This window comes from Oncorhynchus mykiss, chromosome 5 (assembly GCF_057628025.1).
Source record: "Oncorhynchus mykiss isolate SJ-2025 chromosome 5, ASM5762802v1, whole genome shotgun sequence".
In the NCBI taxonomy this organism is placed as follows: domain Eukaryota; kingdom Metazoa; phylum Chordata; class Actinopteri; order Salmoniformes; family Salmonidae; genus Oncorhynchus; species Oncorhynchus mykiss.
The window spans coordinates 88,836,523-88,855,811 of NC_143026.1; the positions used below are offsets into that span (position 1 = coordinate 88,836,523).

At 44.3% G+C, this 19,289-nt stretch overlaps 1 protein-coding gene and 1 long non-coding RNA gene across 4 annotated transcripts in view; both read left to right on the forward strand.

The window, feature by feature from the left end:
* LOC110524798 (receptor-type tyrosine-protein phosphatase C) overlaps positions 1 to 19,289 on the forward strand; it is a 129,343-nt gene that overhangs the window by 81,917 nt on the left and 28,137 nt on the right. The gene's annotated exons all lie outside the window — the stretch shown is intronic.
* On the forward strand, positions 3,136 to 4,982 carry LOC149983617 (uncharacterized). Its single transcript, XR_016496363.1, has 3 exons — positions 3,136 to 3,221; positions 3,522 to 3,582; positions 4,930 to 4,982. It is a non-coding gene; the product is annotated as an uncharacterized LOC149983617 (long non-coding RNA).

Consider the following 19,289-nt stretch of genomic DNA (forward strand, 5'->3'; position numbering starts at 1 on the left):
CAGCTTTTAGATGAACATTTCTGCACAAACTTCACAACCAATGTAGCTGTGCCTGGAGATTGCAGTGTCAACATCAGCAAAACTATACCAATAACAGCAGGTGAGATTACTATAAATACTCAGAAAAGAAAGTATTTAAAAGGTTAAACGGGAATTACTCAACAGCAAGGACATTTCTCAATCACTATGACCTGCTATCCTTTATTTAAACAATCCTGACCAACAGTGTACAGTGCATTCGGAAAGTACAGTATATGACGCTACAAGCTTGGCACACCTTTATTTGGGGAGTTTCTCACATTCTTCTCTGCAGATCCTCTCAAGCTTTGTCAGGTTGGATGGGGAGTGTAGCTGCACAGCTATTTTCAGGTCTTTCCAGAGATGGTCAATCGTGTTCAAGTCCGGGCTCTGGCTGGGCCACTACGGACATTCAGACACTTGTCCCGAAGCCCTGCGTTGTCTTGGCTGTGTGCTCAGGGTTGTTGTCCCGTTGGAAGGCCGAACCTTCGCCCCAGTTTAAGGTCCTGAGAGCTCTGGAGCAGGTTTTCTTCAAGGATCTCTCTGTACTTTGATCCATTAATCTTTCCCTCGATCCCAACTAGTCTCCCAGTCCCTGCTGCTGAAAAACATCCCCAGAGCATGATGCTGCCACCAACATGCTTCGCCGAGGGATGGTGCCAGGTTTCCTCCAGACGTGATGCTTGTCATTCAGGCCAAAGAGTTCAATCTTGGTTTATCAGTTCAGAGAATCTTGTTTCTCATGGTAAATCTTGTTTTCTCATGAGAGTCCTTTGGGTGGCTTTTGGCAAACTCCAAGTGGGGTGTCATGTGCCTTTTACTGAGGAGTGGCTTCCGTCTGGCCACTCTACCATAAGGCTGGATTGGTGGAGTGCTGCTGAGACGATTGTCCTTCTGGAAGGTTCTCGCATCTCCACAGAGGAACTCTGGAGCTCTGTCAGAGTGACCAACGGGTTCTTGGTCACCTCCCTGACCAAGGTCCTTCTCCCCGGGCGGCCAGCTCTAGGAAGAGTCTTGGTGGTTCGAACTTCTTCCATTTGAGAATGATGGAGGCCACTGTGTTCTTGGGGACCTTCAATGCTGCCAAAATGTTTTAGTACCCTTCCCCAGTGCCTTGACACAATCCTGTCTCTGAGCTCTACGGACAATTCCTTCAACATCACGGCTTGGTTTTTGCTCTGACATGTACTGTCAACTGTGGCACCTTGTATAGACTGGTGTGTGCCTTTCCAAATCATGTCCAATCAATTGACTCCAATCAAGTTGTGGAAACATCTCAAGGATAATCAATGGAAACAGGATGCACCTGAGCTCAATTTCAAGTCTCATAGCAAAGGGTCTGAATACTTATAATAACTGTGAATAACATTTATAAAAATCTGTTTTCGCTTTGTCATTATGGGGTATTGTTTGTAGATTGGTCAGGATTTGTATTTATTTAATACATTTGAGAATAATGCTGGAACATAACAACTTGTGGAAAAGGGAAGGTGTCTGAACACTTTCCAAATGCACTGTATACTCTTATAAGATTAGTCCAAATGAGGACTAAAGAGATCCTAATCAGAGCATATCAAAGGCTGTGGCCACATTTTACACGGCTGCTGATAAACCATAATGTGTTAACCAGTATCACTATTTTGTCTCTTTTGTGATGGCTACTAAATCTTTCTGATTTTGAAAGACAGACATTCTACAGTCAAACATTCTCCCAATCTGGAATTCAAAACGGAACTCCCTGTTGAAATAGTATGGAAAACAAGCCAAAAAACTGTAGCCCTAAAGATCTGGACATTCATTACACCTGTGAAGGTAAAAATAATGTTTCCATTTCATATGAATTTACATATGATAACAATTTATTTTTTCAAAGGAATCACTAATATTCTTGTTTTTGTCCAGGAAACAACGGGTCTATCAACTTGGATGATTTGGAACCCTTTCAGAAATACAGCTGTAGTGGAAAGATTACTCACAACAGTAAAGTCATCAATACCAAGTCCATTGACGTTGAAATCAAGTGTAGTAAGTTATTATACAAACATTTTTTAAGATAAACTCTCCCTCGACTAAACATTTGAATACTGAAAATAGCCTATAACAAGACATAACATGCATTTATTTCAGTATCACTATGATCATATTATTCTTATATTTCACTCCGTAAATAAGTGGACATTAACCAAACGTCTACAAACACAAACACCTCCATAAGCCTTAATGGACCAATGACAGCATTAACTGCCCCAAAAATACTCAGCTATTTCACTCCTGCGTTTCCTGTAGAATTGAGACTGAAGTTAAAGGTAAGCTACAATTTTCAGAGACATTTTAAGTAATTATTTTACCCACCAAACAAATGAACCTTATTTTAATGATAAGTCCCTATGGAAAACACAGGTATGTATGTTTTCCTAAAGATGTGGTTGCCTTTACAATTGTATGTCCGTGGCAGCTTGTAGAATAAGCAGTTGCCTCAGGTGGGAGATGAGATCATTTATATATATATATATATTTAAAACAAACAACTAACTGATAAGAATTTCAGATCAAACTTTGACTCCTTTTTCATCCATTTTTCAGATTGTTACACCACGGATGAATTACATTATGATTTTAATAAATTGCTCGTCACAAATTATATCTGTTCAATTGAGCTACGGTACAAAGACATGAGCTACGATACATTCCCAAAAGTGTCTGAGACAATCCTAATGGCACCTGGAGGTAAGTGTGACATACGTTGCATATATCATTTCATTCACAATATATAGCAATATGATGATTTTTAACATACTGCAGCAATCTTTACACGATGCAGATGTTGAAGTGAAGGGTGCTGAGTAAAAATGTTTCTGAACCAGTAAATGATCATAGAATATGAAGTGGAAGAATGCAGTTCACAACAGGCCTATATGAAATAACTGCTTCACATCTGTTGGGATCTGTGAACAGGATGACCATAATGTAATCTGTTGCCTATGTTTGTGTTTGACAGTACCTGATGAGGTGGGGAAATCAGTTTGAACTACCAGAACAATGCTTTTACCATTACATGTGAGGAATTAAAGCCAGTTCAGTGGAAGGGAAAGAGAAGTTGTACATTGCAACGATCACCTGGGTCTGAGACAAAACAACAAAAACATAAAAAATGCAATTTTACATTTGCGGACCTCAGCTATTTAACAGACTACACAGTTCAGGTACGTTATTCAACATTCATACAGTAAAACCTAATGTATTGACTATGCTGTGATATATCGTGGCATTAGATACTGCTGAATGAAATGCTCTATGTACTGTATGTAGATGAGTTAAACAGAAGATGTAGAAATGGTGTTTCACCAGTATGTCTTCAGGTAATGTGTTCACATAGTCAGGATGATCATTAACAAGAGTATTGGCTCGATTATTGTGCGTTCCTGTTAACCCCAGTGGGTTTGTTGGGACCAGGAACTATTGTGATGGAAGGATCGAAGGACATGAATGTCTTCTTTTTTCAGATCGTTGCATTCAATGGGAAATACAAGAGTAAACCAATAGAAACACAAATTACTACTCGCTGTAAGTAGTTTTACATGTACAGAATTTTTTTGTTTTATTTTATTTCACCTTTATTTAACCAGGTAGGCAAGTTGAGAACAAGTTCTCATTTACAATTGCGACCTGGCCAAGAGAAAGCAAAGCAGTTTGACACAAACAACGACACAGAGTTACACATGGAGTAAAACAAACATACAGTCAATAATACAGTATAAACAAGTCTATATACGATGTGAGCAAATGAGGTGAGATAAATAAATAATTAAAATAAATACAGTAGGGAAAGAGGTAGTTGTTTGGGCTAAATTATAGGTGGGCTATGTACAGGTGCAGTAATCTGTGAGCTGCTCTGACAGTTGGTGCTTAAAGCAAAGCTAGTGAGGGAGATAAGTGTTTCCAGTTTCAGAGATTTTTGTAGTTTGTTCCAGTCATTGGCAGCAGAGAACTGGAAGGAGAGGCGGCCAAAGAAATAATTGGTTTTGGGGGTGACCAGAGAGATATAGCTGCTGGAGCGCGTGCTACAGGTGGGTGATGTTATGGTGACCAGCGAGCTGAGATAAGGGGGGACTTTACCTAGCAGGGTTGTAGATGACATGGAGCCAGTGGGTTTGGCGACGAGTATGAAGCGAGGGCCAGCCAACAAGAGCGTACAGGTTCGCAATGGTGGGTAGTATCTGGGCTTTGGAGACAAAACGGATTGTACTGTGATAGACTGCATCCAATTTGTTGAGTAGGGTATTGGAGGCTATTTTGGAAATGACATCGCCGAAGTCGAGGATTGGTAGGATGGTCAGTTTTACAAGGGTATGTTTGGCAGCATGAGTGAAGGATGCTTTGTTGCAAAATAGGCCAATTCTAGATTTAACTTTGGATTGGAGATGTTTGATGTGGGTCTGGAAGGAGAGTTTACAGTCTAACCAAGACACCTAGGTATTTGTAGTTGTCCACGTATTCTAAGTCAGAGCCGTCCAGAGTAGTGATGTTGGACAGGCGGGCAGGTGCAGGCAGCGATCGGTTGAGAGCATGCATTTAGTTTTACTTGTATTTAAGAGCAATTGGAGGCCACGGAAGGAGAGTTGTATGGCATTGAAGCTTGCCTGGAGGGTTGTTAACACAGTGTCCAAAGAATCTTATGCAGAAGCCTGCAATAAATATACTCAAGTCAGACTGATTAAAATGATACACTTTGTATGAATATTACCTTTCTCTGACTCCAATTAACAAAATAATATGACTTTGATGAACTGTATGAACAAGTAGCCATTATTCCTCCTCCTCCCTCCATTCATGGTAGGCTAAACAGCATTCAGTGTTGCTATTACATTGTTGTGTAAATGTCCCTTTACCACTCTTCTCATCTGTTTTCAGACAATGACAAAGCTGTGACTGGGTTCCTTGTGTTCCTCATCATCCTGACGTCTTGGCTCTCCTCATCTTTCTCTACAAGATCTACAACCTGCAGCGCAGATCTGAAGTGAGTATTTAGTCAGTTCCTGTCTGACAGGAAGTCTCCCAAATGCTACAGTAGGCTTCAGATTACCTTCAGATTGTATTTGAAGAGGTAGCTGTGTACAGTCGTGGCCAAAAGTTTTCAAGATGATACAAATATTTATTTCCACAAAGTTTTCTGCTTCAGTGTCATAGATATATTTTTGTCAGATGTTACTATGGAATACTGAAGTATAATTACAAGCATTTTATAAGTGTTGTTTGCTTTTATTGACAATTACATGAAGTTGAGACAAAGAGTCAATATTTGCAGTGTTGACCCTTCTTTTTCAAGACCTCTGCAATCCGCCCTGGCATGCTGTCAATTAACTTCTGGGCCACATCCTGATGGCAGCCTATTCTTGCATAATCAATGCTTGGAGTTTGTCAGAATTTGTGGGTTTTTGTTTGTCCACCTGCCTCTCTGAAGGATCTGACCACAAGTTCTCAATGGGATTAAGGTCTGGGGAGTTTCCTGGCCATGGACCCAATATTGATGTTTTGTTCCCCGAGCCACTCAGTTATCACTTTATGGCAAAGTGCTCCATCATGCCTGGAAAAGGCATTGTTGGTCACCAAACTGTTCCTGGATGGTTGGGCGAAGTTGCTCTCGGAGGATGTGTTGGTACCATTCTTAATTCATGGTTGTGTTCTTAGGCAAAATTGTGAGTGAGCCCATTCCCTTGGATGAGAAGCAACACCACACATGAATGGTCTCAGGGTGCTTTACTGTTGGCATGACACTGACTGATGGTAGCGCTCACCTTGTCTTCTCCGGACAAGCTTTTTTCCTGATGCCCCAAACAATTGGAAAGGGGATTCATCAGAGAAAATGACTTTACCCCAGTCCTCAGCAGTCCAATCTCTGTACCTTTTGCAGAATATCAGTCTGTCCCTGATGTTTTTCCTGGAGAGAAGTGGCTTCTTTGCTGCCCTTCTGACACCAGGCCATCCTCCAAAAGTCTTTGCCTCACTGTGCGTGCAGATGGACCCACAACTGCCTGCTGCCATTCCTGAGCAAGCTCTGTACTGGGGGTGCCACAATCCCGCAGCCAGAACTTTAATAGATCTGTTCCTGCCTTGCTGGACTTTCTTGGGCGCCCTGAAGCCTTCTTCACAACAATTGAACCGCTCTCCTTTAAGTTCTTGATGATCCGATAAATGGTTGATTTCGGTGCAATCTTACTGGCAGCAATATCCTTGCCCGTGAAGCCCTTTTTGTGCAAAGCAATGATGACAGCACATGTTTCCTTGCAGGAAACCTCCAAGGTTGACAGAGGAAGAACAATGATTCCAGATGACCTCTTTTTGAAGCTTACAGTCTGTTATTCGAACTCAATCAGCATGACAGAGTGATGATCTCCAGCCTTGTCCTTGTCAACACTCATACCTGTGTTAATTAAAGTCCCTCAACCGGTCTGGGTAGTTTTTCTGACTCAGCCAGTTTCTTGGCCACAGCCTGCTCCAGCTCTGAGCAGACAGCTCTGGTCTCCAGCTGTTCAGTGAGGGGAGAATCAAGGTCATTCTGGAGCTTTGTGTTCCTGGTCTGCTCCTCTGGGATTTGAGTTGGTTCGCTTAGCTGAAACTTCAAGCTGGAGCATTTATCCTTCAGTGAGACCTGAAGCTGAGATAGGATGACGTTTTGCTTCCTATCAATGGTCTTGAACTCACCAGCTGTATCCTGGAGCTTGATCTGTAGGTCTTGGATCTCTGGGATCAGCTCCTGGTGTTCGGCTGACAAGGTGTGGAACTCAGAGAAGAGTTATTGGTGTTCCGTTCTCCAGTGCCCAGTGTTTGGCCTTTAACTCCTGGTAGCTCTATGACTGTGGTCTGGCTCTCCATAGTCAGACTCTCATAGCAGCTGCGTTCAGCCTGGAGGGAGGAACTGAGAAATCTGCTCTTCTCCAAGGCCAGAGTGTGCTCATGGAGCTGTTGATTGTCTCTCTGGAGTCTCTCTGGATTCTCTGGACTCCTCATCTCTGGAGGCTCTCTCTCTGGAGGCTCGCTTCCAGCCGGGCGCTTCGTGCTTTCTGTCTATCCACAGCTTCAGCTTCTGCAGCTCTTTAACGCTGGTGTGCCTCTCCGCGGCCAGAATAGCACACTCCTCTAGTGGTGTTTGCTGCTGAGAGGGAAGCCAAGGGTATGGAAGTGCTGGCTTTCCTCCTCGACAGCTCAGAGTCCTGTTGGTCGGCTTTAAGGAGCAGGGAATCCAGGGAAGCTTCCTTCGCTGTGTTCTGCTCCTGCAAGGCCTTCAATGCCAGTAGGATGTTGTGCATGTTGGAACTGTGAGTCTTCTCTGCCTCGAAAGCTGAGGCCATTTTATTGGCTGCCAGCTAGAGCTTGACGTTGCTTCCACTGCTCCTCAGCTAGCGAAGCCTGAAGAGAAGCTTTGGCTGCCCTCGCACTTACTATAGCCTCTCTGTGAGACCAGCTCTGAATCCCTCCTATCATTACTGAGGACCTCAGGGCACACAGGCACCTGTAACACAATATATTTTTTTAAGTCTAGCCATCCTCATATTAACTCACCCAAAGAACAGCAGAATTACTGTGACCAGTTCACTCAATAGTAGTTCAATTGAGTACTGGATTAACTGAATAAACAGCAGATACAGAATGCAATATGGAATTGCATTAAAGACTTCCTGGGTATGGCACCTCGTCTCAGAGGAATGCTCCTTGGAGCCAGATGCTTATGACAGGTAACCCTTTGCTGGGCAGCTGACAACACAGAAAGATAACTCTTCCTGCTGGTCCTCAAGGATGGAGGAGGTAGACTGTGCATGCATCTCCTTGGCTGAGTCCTCTTCACAAAGGTCCTGAAGCAGCAACACCACATGAAGCAGATGTGTATAATGTTAGTATTGATCCCTCATTGAGCAGCATCTTAACCCACTACCATAAATCCAGGATATCAAATTGAGTTAGAAAGGACTTTTTTTATTTTTCCATTATATTTTTACCAGGTAAGTTGACAGAGAACAAGTTCTGATTTACAGCAGTGACCTGGGGAATAGTTACAGGGGAGAGGAGGGGGATGAATGAGCCAATTGTAAACTGGGGATTATTAGGTGACCATGATGGTTTGAGGGCCAGATTGGGAATTTAGCCAGGACACCAGGGTTAATAACCCTACTCTTTCGATAAGTGCCATGAGATCTTTAATGACCTCAGAGAGTCAGGACACCCCTTTAACGTCCAATCCGAAGACGGCACCCCACACAGGGCAGTGTCAGCCCTGGGCATTGGGATATGTTTTTCTTTTTTTTTAAGAACAGAAATACTACATCTCTGTCCTACTGCTCACCAAAATACACTATATCTCTGTCCTACTGCTCACCAAAATACACAATATCTCTGTCCTACTGCTCACCAGAATACACTATATCTCTGTCCTACTGCTCAACAAAATACACTATATCTCTGTCCTACTGCTCACCAAAATGCACTATATCTCTGTCCTATTGCTCACCAAAATACACTATATCTCTGTCCTACTGCGCATATCTCTGTCCTACGGCTCACCAAAATACACTATATCTCTGTCCTACTGCGCACCAAAACACACTATATCTCTGTCCTACTGCTCACCAAAATACACTATATCTCTGTCCTACTGCGCACCCAAATACTGCTGGACTGTTTTAAGGTGCAACAACTTTCTACCACACTGTTCTAGATACTTTACACACATATGACTGATTTACCTTCCTTGTGGTCCATTGAACAGTGATGGATTTTTTTAAGCCTGTATTTAACTAGGCAAGTCAGGTAAAACCTCTTAAGTCTACCCCTTCCTTTTTCGAACATTCTGTTAAAAATCGCGCAACTTTTCAGCGTCCTGCTACTCATGCCAGGAATATAGTATATGCATATGATTAGTATGTGTGGATAGAAAACACTCTGAAGTTTCTAAAACTGGTTAAATCACGGCTGTGACTATAACAGATTGTGTGTTTCATGGAAAAGCGCAAGAAAAACTGCTCTCTGAAAGCTAAAAATTATTTCCATGCGTCACTTTCATGGGTTGTTAAAAGGGCACAAAATTAATTATGGACCTGCATGCAATTCCTACAGATTCCACACGATGTCGCCATTGTCGTCATTTTCCAGGGACTTTTTTCTTGGTAAATCCAACTAACTGGATTCAATTTCTTCCGGTCTCCACCAGGATGTTTTGAATGTGCACATTGGCAGCCATTGATTTGAAGACGAGGAGCTATTGAATATACATCGCCCTGTAATCATTTTGATAGATTATAAACGTTTACTAATACCTAAAGTTAGATTACAAAAGGATTTCAAAGTGTTTTGTGAAAGTTTATCGTCGACTTTTTTAATTAAAAAAAATGACGCAGCGTTTTAAAACGATGTTTTTTTCTGAATCACACAGCTTCCATAGAAAGCTATTTTGGGTATATATGGACCGATTTAAACGAAAAAAAGACCAAATAGTGATGTTTATGGGGCATATAGGAGTGCCAAGAAAGAAGCTCGTCAAAGGTAATGAATGTTTTTATATTTTATTTCTGCGTTTTGTGTAGCGCCGGCTAAGCTAAATCTTTGTTTACGTCGCATTCAGGCATTTGGGGTGTTGCATGCTATCAGATAATAGCTTCTCATGCTTTCGCCGAAAAGCATTTTAAAAATCTGACTTGTTGGCTAGGTTCACAACGAGTGTAGCTTTAATTCAATACCCTGCATGTGAATTTTGATGAACGTTTGAGTTTTAACGAGTACATTTAGCATTTAGCGTAGCGCATTTGCATTTCCAGGTGTCTACTTGAGACATCTGCGTCTCAAGTAGGAGCAAGAAGTTAAGAACAAATTCTTATTTACAATGACGGCCTACACCAGCCAAACCCAGACGATGCTGGGCCAATTGTGTTCCGCCCTATGGGACTCCCGATCACAGCCGGTTGGGATACAGCTTGGATTCCAACCAGGGTGTCTGTAGTGACGCCTCTAGCACTGAGATGCAGTGCCTTAGACCACTACGCCACTCGGGACTTCCAGACCACAGTTACTACTTCAGCCTTAAAATGTTTGATATTGTTCTGAGCTGCCACAGTTTTCAAGAGTAGCTTCTGGCTGCCCTTGCTGTCAGCCAGCTTCTCTTTCTCAGTAGGGGGCCGTATCAGCCGCTGAGACTTGGCAGCAAATCCAGCCTTCAGCTTGCAGATGGTCCTCTTCTGGCCTGCCAGGTGTTCCAGCCTCTGGTTCAAACAAGTTCTCTGGCTGAGGCTTACTCTGTTCACAAGAGAGACCATGGCCATAATGTACATGTTAAATCACAGTGGACACTTGGATACATGACTTGGCTCAATAAAACGTGTGTGTCTGGAGACAATGTAAAAATATCAGTTACCTCTGCTTGACATCTTGTCCTTTTTCTTTCTCTCATCCTGTGAAAGTTTATCATTTTCACTCCTCTTGGAACGACCCATCCCGGATCCGGGAGAATTGTCATCAACTGACACTAATTAGCATAACACAATGGACAAAAAATATTACTAGAAAATATTCATATTCATGAAATCACAAGTGAAATATATTGAAAACACAGCTTAGCCTTTTCTTAATCATACTTTACATCCAAAACAAGACAAGCATTTGTGTAAGTTTATCGAAAGCCTAGCATAGCATTATGCCTAGCTAGCAGCAGGCAACCTAGACACGAAAATCAGAAAAGCAATCAAATTAAATTGTTTACCTTTGATGAGCTTCGGATGTTTTCACTCACGAGACTCCCCGTTAGATAGCAAATGTTCCTTTTTTCCAAAAATATTATTTTTGTAGCCGAAATAACTCCGTTAGTTCTTCACGTTTGGCTGAGAATTCGACCGGAAATTGCGGTCACGACAACGCCAAAAACTATTCAAAATTAGCACCATATTATCGTCTAAACATGGCAAATGTTGTTTATAATCAATCCTCAAGGTGTTTCTCAAAAATCTATTCGATAATATATCAACCGGGACAGGTGGCTTCCTAGTAGGAAAGAGAGAAACAATGGCCGCATTTGTCTTTTACGCACAAAACACTGAGAGCCTCCAGCTGACCACTTACGCAATGTTGACTTTCAGGCTCATTTTTCAAAATAAAAGCCTGAAATTATGTATTGTGACACTAGACACATTAGGGAAGCCATAGAAAAGGGAATCTGGTTGATATCTCATTCACTGCTCAATAGGGACGCATAGGAACACAGAGCTGTCTAAATAAGAGTCCCTTCCTGATTGGATTTTTCTCAGGCTTTCGCCTGCAATATCAGTTCTGTTATACTCGCAGACAAGATTTTTACAGTTTTGGAAACTTTAGAGTGTTTTCTATCCTAAGCTGTCAATTATATGCATATTCTAGCATCTTGTCCTGACAAAATAGCCCGTTTACTTTGGGAATGTTATTTTTCCAAAAATGAAAATAGTGCCCCCTAGATTCAACAGGATAAAAGGAAGGCTACTTGACTGTATCAGTAACCTAGGCTACACTTCTAGGAAAAGGGCTCTAGGTCCAGGTAAAAATGCTTTTGGGTTCCATGTAGAACTCTCTGTGGAAAGAGTTCTACATAGAACCCGAAAGGGTTCTACATGGATCCCAAAAGGGTTCTTCAAAGGATACTGCCATAGGGACCGCCAAATGGTGTACCAGTTAACTTAAGCCTACTCTGTTATAGCCAATGGTTTTTGGTTTGGAAGTCTGCAGGACCTGAAAGTATGGAGTAGATGAATCACTTAGAAAATGAACTATTTTACTAATTTACTATTTTACAGATAATGTGATATAAGGTTTAAAAATGTGTAGTTCTTACAATATACATACATTTATTTACATTAGCGTAGAAGACCATCATTTTTTTTAATCGTTGAAATTAAGCATAAATTATACATTAACGTTCAGAATGGATGAAATAAATCATAAATTACGTTCAGAAAGGGAACGGTGTGCTTTAGGACCATGCAAACGCCTTCGAGCGGGCAGGTAGGCTGTTCTAAAACCACATTTGCGCCACTGTAAAGAACTACCTTTTTCTTGGTCTATCAATTCTTTATATTTAAAAAAATCAATAAATTTGTCATATTACAGTCGACATAGATAACCCCTATGTCAAAGAGAAGAGGGTACCAACACATACACTAATTCTCTGTAGCCTGGTGTTTGTTTTTAGAGGAAAAAAATGTGCAATTCATTTCAGGAAATTGTATATGTTATAGCTTGAAAAACGTCAAACCATGTGGTGCTGTACAGTAGGAATGGTGGAGGTGAAAACTACACGTCTGTTTTTCCACCAGAAATTACTATAAGGGATTTCAAATGGCTTCTGATGTTATTATGCCTATATTTATATGTTAGTGTATTATTGCAGAAATAAATACATTTACATTTTATTTATGTGTAATTTCGTAATCAATCTGGGTGTAATCCAGACTGTAAACATGTTTTTATTGATTGATTGATTTCTCTTAAAACTATTGCACAGAGCTCTGGTGTTATATTCTTGAATAATATATTAATATCATACATTATAATAATACATAATACATAATCAGCACAGTAATTACATTTTTGAATTGCTCAAAAAAATACATTTAAAAAATGTGATTTAACTAGGCATGTCAGTTAAGAACAAATTCTTATTTACAATGACGGCCTACCCCGTCCAAACCCCCGATGACTCTGGGCCAATTGTGCGCCTCCCTATGGGACTCCCAATCACGGCCGGATGTGATGCAGCCTGGATTCAAACCAGGTACTGCAGTGACTCCTCTTGCACTGAGATGCAGTGTCTTAGACCACTGCGGCACTCGGGAGCAGTGGTCTAAGATAATATAAAATATAGCTGTCTAAATACATTGATCCTTTAGATAGTGGTCAATTATTATAAACATAATATAATTCCACCTTTCCAAATGATTGCCTATTATTCTATGTATAACACAAGTATTAACATTCACAAGAGAAAGAAGAAACAGTAGATAGATATGGGAAGGATATTTTTCCCTTTTAAGTAGGGTGAGTATGGGCACTTTCTGAAAACATGCTTTCCAGAACACCTTCCAGAATCGTCCCATTGTCTTAACTCCCACCTTGATTACATTCTAAATAGCTTCAGAACTCTACTACACTAAACACTAAATAAACACAGGATCAATGACTTTTCTTCAAACACAAATTGTCCTGAGACCAAAGTGGGACACTTAATTATTTATTGTTGAAGAAGGACAATAGTTTACTATAATAGAACAAAATAAGTATTTTTCTAATCTTGCAGCTGGCATAATATGGGCATGTTATAGTTTGAAATGTTCATGACAATTGATTATTGATCTGATAGTAAAACACGTCACAAAACCTCTTTAAACTGGCATAATATGGACATTTTATAGTATTCAGTAGTCATCACTCTGGATTAATGATCTACTAATGGTACACATCACAAAATATATTTATAAATACATTTTGTGTGTGGGAAACGTGAGTTATATGCCCTCAAAGTCCCCTGTAATATGACTCTGCTGCCTCACACAACCTGTGATATCAGAGTCATTTTTTAATATGGCACAGAAATTAAATAAACAATTTGGTATCATTTCTATTGTGGAAGATTGAATAAATATGCTTCCATCTGTTTGCTTGGAATGATTTGTAGCTATCACCTTTATCTGAGTATGAGAATGCCTACTGTTTCCCCCCGGGAAAACACGCAATACTCTAAAATGTTGTGTATCCACACACCTGAATTCAGTAGCAGACTGAAGTTCAAATGGCTTTACTGCGTTTTGCCAGTGTCGGCTCACTTGAACTCAGTATTTTACAGGTGAATCCTGCGCGTTAATGTTTATTGACAATGGATAATGTCATGTATTGTCATGTTGTGTCCTGTTCCTGTTCTTTCTCTTCACCCTGTCTCCCTCTGCTGGTCGTATTAGGTTACCTTTTCTTCCCCTCTTTCCCCCAGCTGTTCCTTGTCTTCTCTAACTACCTCGTTCACCCCTTTTCCCACCTGTTCCCTTTTTCCCTCTGATTAGGTCCCTATATCTCTCTCTGTTTCTGCTTCTGTCTTTGTCGGATTCTCGTTTGTGTTACTCATGCCTGAACCAGACTATCGTCGTGTTTGCTGCAACCTTGTCCTGTCCTGTCGGAATCTGCCTGTTCAGCTAACCTTGTCCTGTCCTGTCGGAATCTGCCTGTCCATCTGAGCCTACGTGTGTTTCGTCATTAAAGAAACTCTGTTTTGTTAATTCGCTTTTGGGTCCTCATTCACGCACCTGACAGAAGAATCCGACCAAGAATGGACCCAGCGACTTCGGATCCTCTCCACTCAGCCGTCGAGATCCAGGGAGCGATGCTAGGCAGACACGAGCAGGAATTGTCTGCTGCTCGACATGCCGTTGAGACCCTGGCCACCCAAGTCTCCAACCTCACAGAACAGGTTCACCATCTCCGCCTCGATCCACCGGCCACTTCCAGGGCTTTCGAATCTCCGGAGCCCAGAATCAATAACCCGCCGTGTTACACTGGGGAGCCCACTGAATGCCGCTCGTTCCTCACCCAGTGTGATATTGTGTTTTCTCTCCAGCCCAACACTTACTCCAGGAGCACTGCTCGTATCGCCTACGTCATATCTCTCCTTACTGGACGGGCTCGTGAGTGGGGCACGGCAATCTGGGAGGCAAGGGCTGAGTGTACTAACCAGTATCAGGACTTTAAGGAGGAGATGATACGGGTTTTTGATCGATCTGTTTTTGGGGAGGAGGCTTCCAGGGTCCTGTCTTCCCTATGTCAAGGTAATCGATCCATAACAGACTACTCTATTGAGTTTTGCACTCTTGCTGCCTCCAGTGGCTGGAACGAGCCGGCTTTGCTCGCTCGTTTTCTGGAGGGTCTCCGCGCAGAGGTAAAGGATGAGATTCTCTCCCGGGAGGTTCCTTCCAGCGTGGATTCCTTGATTGAACTCGCTATTCGCATTGAGCGACGGGTTGATCTTCGTCACCGAGCTCGTGGAAAGGAGCTTGCGTTCTCCGTTGCCCCCCTCTCCGCATCACTACCATCTTCCTCTGCCGGCTCGGGTGCTGAGCCTATGCAGCTGGGAGGTATCCGCATCTCGACTAAAGAGAGGGAACGGAGAATCACCAACCGCCTCTGTCTCTATTGCGGTTCCGCTGGTCATTTTGTCACTTCATGTCCAGTAAAAGCCAGAGCTCATCAGTAAGCGGAGGGCTACTGGTGAGCGCTACTACTCCTGTCTCTCCTTCAAGATCCTGCACTACCTTGTCGGTCCATCTATGCTGGACCGGTTCGTCAGCTTCCTGCAGTGCCTTGATAGACTCTGGGGCGGAGGGCTGTTTTATGGACGAGACCTGGGCTCGGGAACATGACATTCCTCTCAGACAGTTAAGGGAGCCCACGGCCTTGTTCGCCTTGGATGGTAGTCCTCTCCCCAGGATTCAGCGTGAGACGCTACCTTTAACCCTCACTGTCTCTGGTAATCATAGCGAAACCATTTCTTTTTAAATTTTTCGTTCACCTTTTACACCTGTTGTTTTGGGCCATCCCTGGCTAGTTTGTCATAATCCTTCTATTAATTGGTCTAGTAATTCTATCCTCTCCTGGAACGTCTCTTGTCATGTGAAATGTTTAATGTCTGCTGTCCCTCCTGTTTCCTCTGTCTCTTCTTCACAGGAGGAGCCTGGTGATTTGACAGGGGTGCCAGAGGAATATCACGATCTGCGCACGGTGTTCAGTCGGTCCAGGGCCACCTCTCTTCCTCCACACCGGTCGTATGATTGTAGTATTGATCTCCTTCCGGGAACCACTCCCCCCCGGGGTAGACTATACTCTCTGTCGGCTCCCGAACGTAAGGCTCTCGAAGATTATTTGTCTGTAGCTCTTGCCGCCGGTACCATAGTCCCCTCCTCCTCTCCCGCCGGAGCGGGGTTTTTTTTTGTTAAGAAGAAGGACGGGTCCCTGCGCCCCTGCATAGATTATCGAGGGCTGAATGACATAACAGTGAAGAATCGTTATCCGCTTCCTCTTATGTCTTCAGCCTTCGAGATCCTGCAGGGAGCCAGGTTTTTCACTAAGTTGGACCTTCGTAACGCTTACCATCTCGTGCGCATCAGGGAGGGGGACGAGTGGAAGACGGCGTTTAACACTCCGTTAGGGCACTTTGAATACCGGGTTCTTCCTTTCGGCCTCGCTAACGCTCCAGCTGTCTTTCAGGCATTAGTCAATGATGTCCTGAGAGACATGCTGAACATCTTTGTTTTCGTTTACCTTGACGATATCCTGATTTTTTCACCGTCACTCCAGATTCATGTTCAGCACGTTCGACGTGTCCTCCAGCGCCTTTTAGAGAATTGTCTTTTTGTGAAGGCTGAGAAGTGCACTTTTCATGCCTCCTCCGTCACATTTCTCGGTTCTGTTATTTCCGCTGAAGGCATTAAGATGGATCCCGCTAAGGTCCAAGCTGTCATTGATTGGCCCGTCCCTAAGTCACGCGTCGAGCTGCAGCGCTTTCTCGGCTTCGCGAACTTCTATCGTCGTTTCATCCGTAATTTCGGTCAGGTGGCAGCTCCTCTCACAGCCCTTACTTCTGTCAAGACGTGCTTTAAGTGGTCCGTTTCCGCCCAGGGAGCTTTTGATCTCCTCAAGAATCGTTTTACATCCGCACCTATCCTTGTTACACCTGACGTCTCTAGACAGTTCGTTGTCGAGGTTGACGCGTCAGAGGTGGGCGTGGGAGCCATTCTTTCTCAGCGCTCCCTCTCTGACGACAAGGTCCATCCTTGCGCGTATTTTTCTCATCGCCTGTCGCCGTCGGAACGTAACTATGATGTGGGAAACCGCGAACTGCTCGCCATCCGCTTAGCCCTAGGCGAATGGCGACAGTGGTTGGAGGGGGCGACCGTTCCTTTTGTCGTTTGGACTGACCATAGGAACCTTGAGTACATCCGTTCTGCCAAACGACTTAATGCGCGTCAGGCGCGTTGGGCGCTGTTTTTCGCTCGTTTCGAGTTCGTGATTTCTTATCGTCCGGGCTCTAAGAACACCAAGCCTGATGCTTTATCTCGTCTCTTCAGTTCTTCAGTAGCCTCCACTGACCCTGAGGGGATTCTCCCTGAGGGGCGTGTTGTCGGGTTGACTGTCTGGGGAATTGAGAGGCAGGTAAAGCAAGCACTCACTCACACTCCGTCGCCGCGCGCTTGTCCTAGGAACCTTCTTTTCGTTCCCGTTCCTACTCGTCTGGCCGTTCTTCAGTGGGCTCACTCTGCCAAGTTAGCCGGCCACCCTGGCGTTCGGGGTACGCTTGCTTCCATTCGCCAGCGTTTTTGGTGGCCCACCCGGGAGCATGACACGCGTCGTTTCGTGGCTGCTTGTTCGGTCTGCGCGCAGACTAAGTCCGGTAACTCCCCTCCTGCCGGCCGTCTCAGGCCGCTTCCCATTCCCTCTCGACCGTGGTCTCACATCGCCTTAGATTTTGTCACCGGAGTGCCTTCGTCAGCGGGGAAGACTGTTATTCTTACGGTTGTCGATAGGTTCTCTAAGGCGGCTCATTTTATTCCCCTTGCTAAGCTTCCTTCTGCTAAAGAGACGGCACAAATCATCATCGAGAATGTTTTCAGAATTCATGGCCTTCCGTCAGACGTCGTTTCGGACAGAGGTCCGCAATTCACGTCTCAATTTTGGAGGGAGTTTTGCCGTTTGATTGGGGCTTCCGTCAGTCTCTCTTCCGGCTTTCACCCCCAGTCTAACGGTCAAGCAGAACGGGCCAATCAGACTATTGGTCGCATCTTACGCAGTCTTTCTTTTCGCAACCCTGCGTCTTGGTCAGAACAGCTCCCCTGGGCAGAATACGCCCACAACTCGCTTCCTTCGTCTGCGACCGGGCTATCTCCTTTTCAGAGTAGCCTCGGGTACCAGCCTCCGCTGTTCTCATCTCAGTTCGCAGAGTCCAGCGTCCCCTCCGCTCAGGCTTTTGTCCAACGTTGCGAGCGCACCTGGAAGAGGGTCAGGTCTGCACTTTGCCGTTATAGGGCGCAGACTGTGAGAGCTGCTAATAAACGTAGAACTAAGAGTCCTAGATATTGTCGCGGTCAGAGAGTTTGGCTCTCCACTCAGAACCTTCCCCTTAAGACAGCTTCTCGCAAGTTGACCCCGCGGTTCATTGGTCCGTTCCGTATTTCTCAGATCATTAATCCTGTCGCAGTGCGACTTCTTCTTCCGCGATATCTTCGTCGCGTCCACCCGGTCTTCCATGTCTCCTGTGTTAAGCCCGTTCTTCGCGCCCCTGCTCGTCTTCCCCCCCCCCCCCCCCCCATCCTTGTCGAGGGCGTACCTATCTACAGGGTCCGTAAGATTTTGGACATGCGTCCTCGGGGCCGTGGTCACCAGTACCTAGTGGATTGGGAGGGGTACGGTCCTGAGGAGAGGAGTTGGGTTCCCTCTCGGGACGTGCTGGACCGTTCGCTGATCGATGATTTCCTCCGTTGCCGCCAGGTTTCCTCCTCGAGTGCGCCAGGAGGCGCTCGGTGAGTGGGGGGGTACTGTCATGTATTGTCATGTTGTGTCCTGTTCCTGTTCTTTCTCTTCACCCTGTCTCCCTCTGCTGGTCGTATTAGGTTACCTTTTCTTCCCCTCTTTCCCCCAGCTGTTCCTTGTCTTCTCTAACTACCTCGTTCACCCCTTTTCCCACCTGTTCCCTTTTTCCCTCTGATTAGGTCCCTATATCTCTCTCTGTTTCTGCTTCTGTCTTTGTCGGATTCTCGTTTGTGTTACTCATGCCTGAACCAGACTATCGTCGTGTTTGCTGCAACCTTGTCCTGTCCTGTCGGAATCTGCCTGTTCAGCTAACCTTGTCCTGTCCTGTCGGAATCTGCCTGTCCATCTGAGCCTACGTGTGTTTCGTCATTAAAGAAACTCTGTTTTGTTAATTCGCTTTTGGGTCCTCATTCACGCACCTGACAGAAGAATCCGACCAAGAATGGACCCAGCGACTTCGGATCCTCTCCACTCAGCCGTCGAGATCCAGGGAGCGATGCTAGGCAGACACGAGCAGGAATTGTCTGCTGCTCGACATGCCGTTGAGACCCTGGCCACCCAAGTCTCCAACCTCACAGAACAGGTTCACCATCTCCGCCTCGATCCACCGGCCACTTCCAGGGCTTTCGAATCTCCGGAGCCCAGAATCAATAACCCGCCGTGTTACACTGGGGAGCCCACTGAATGCCGCTCGTTCC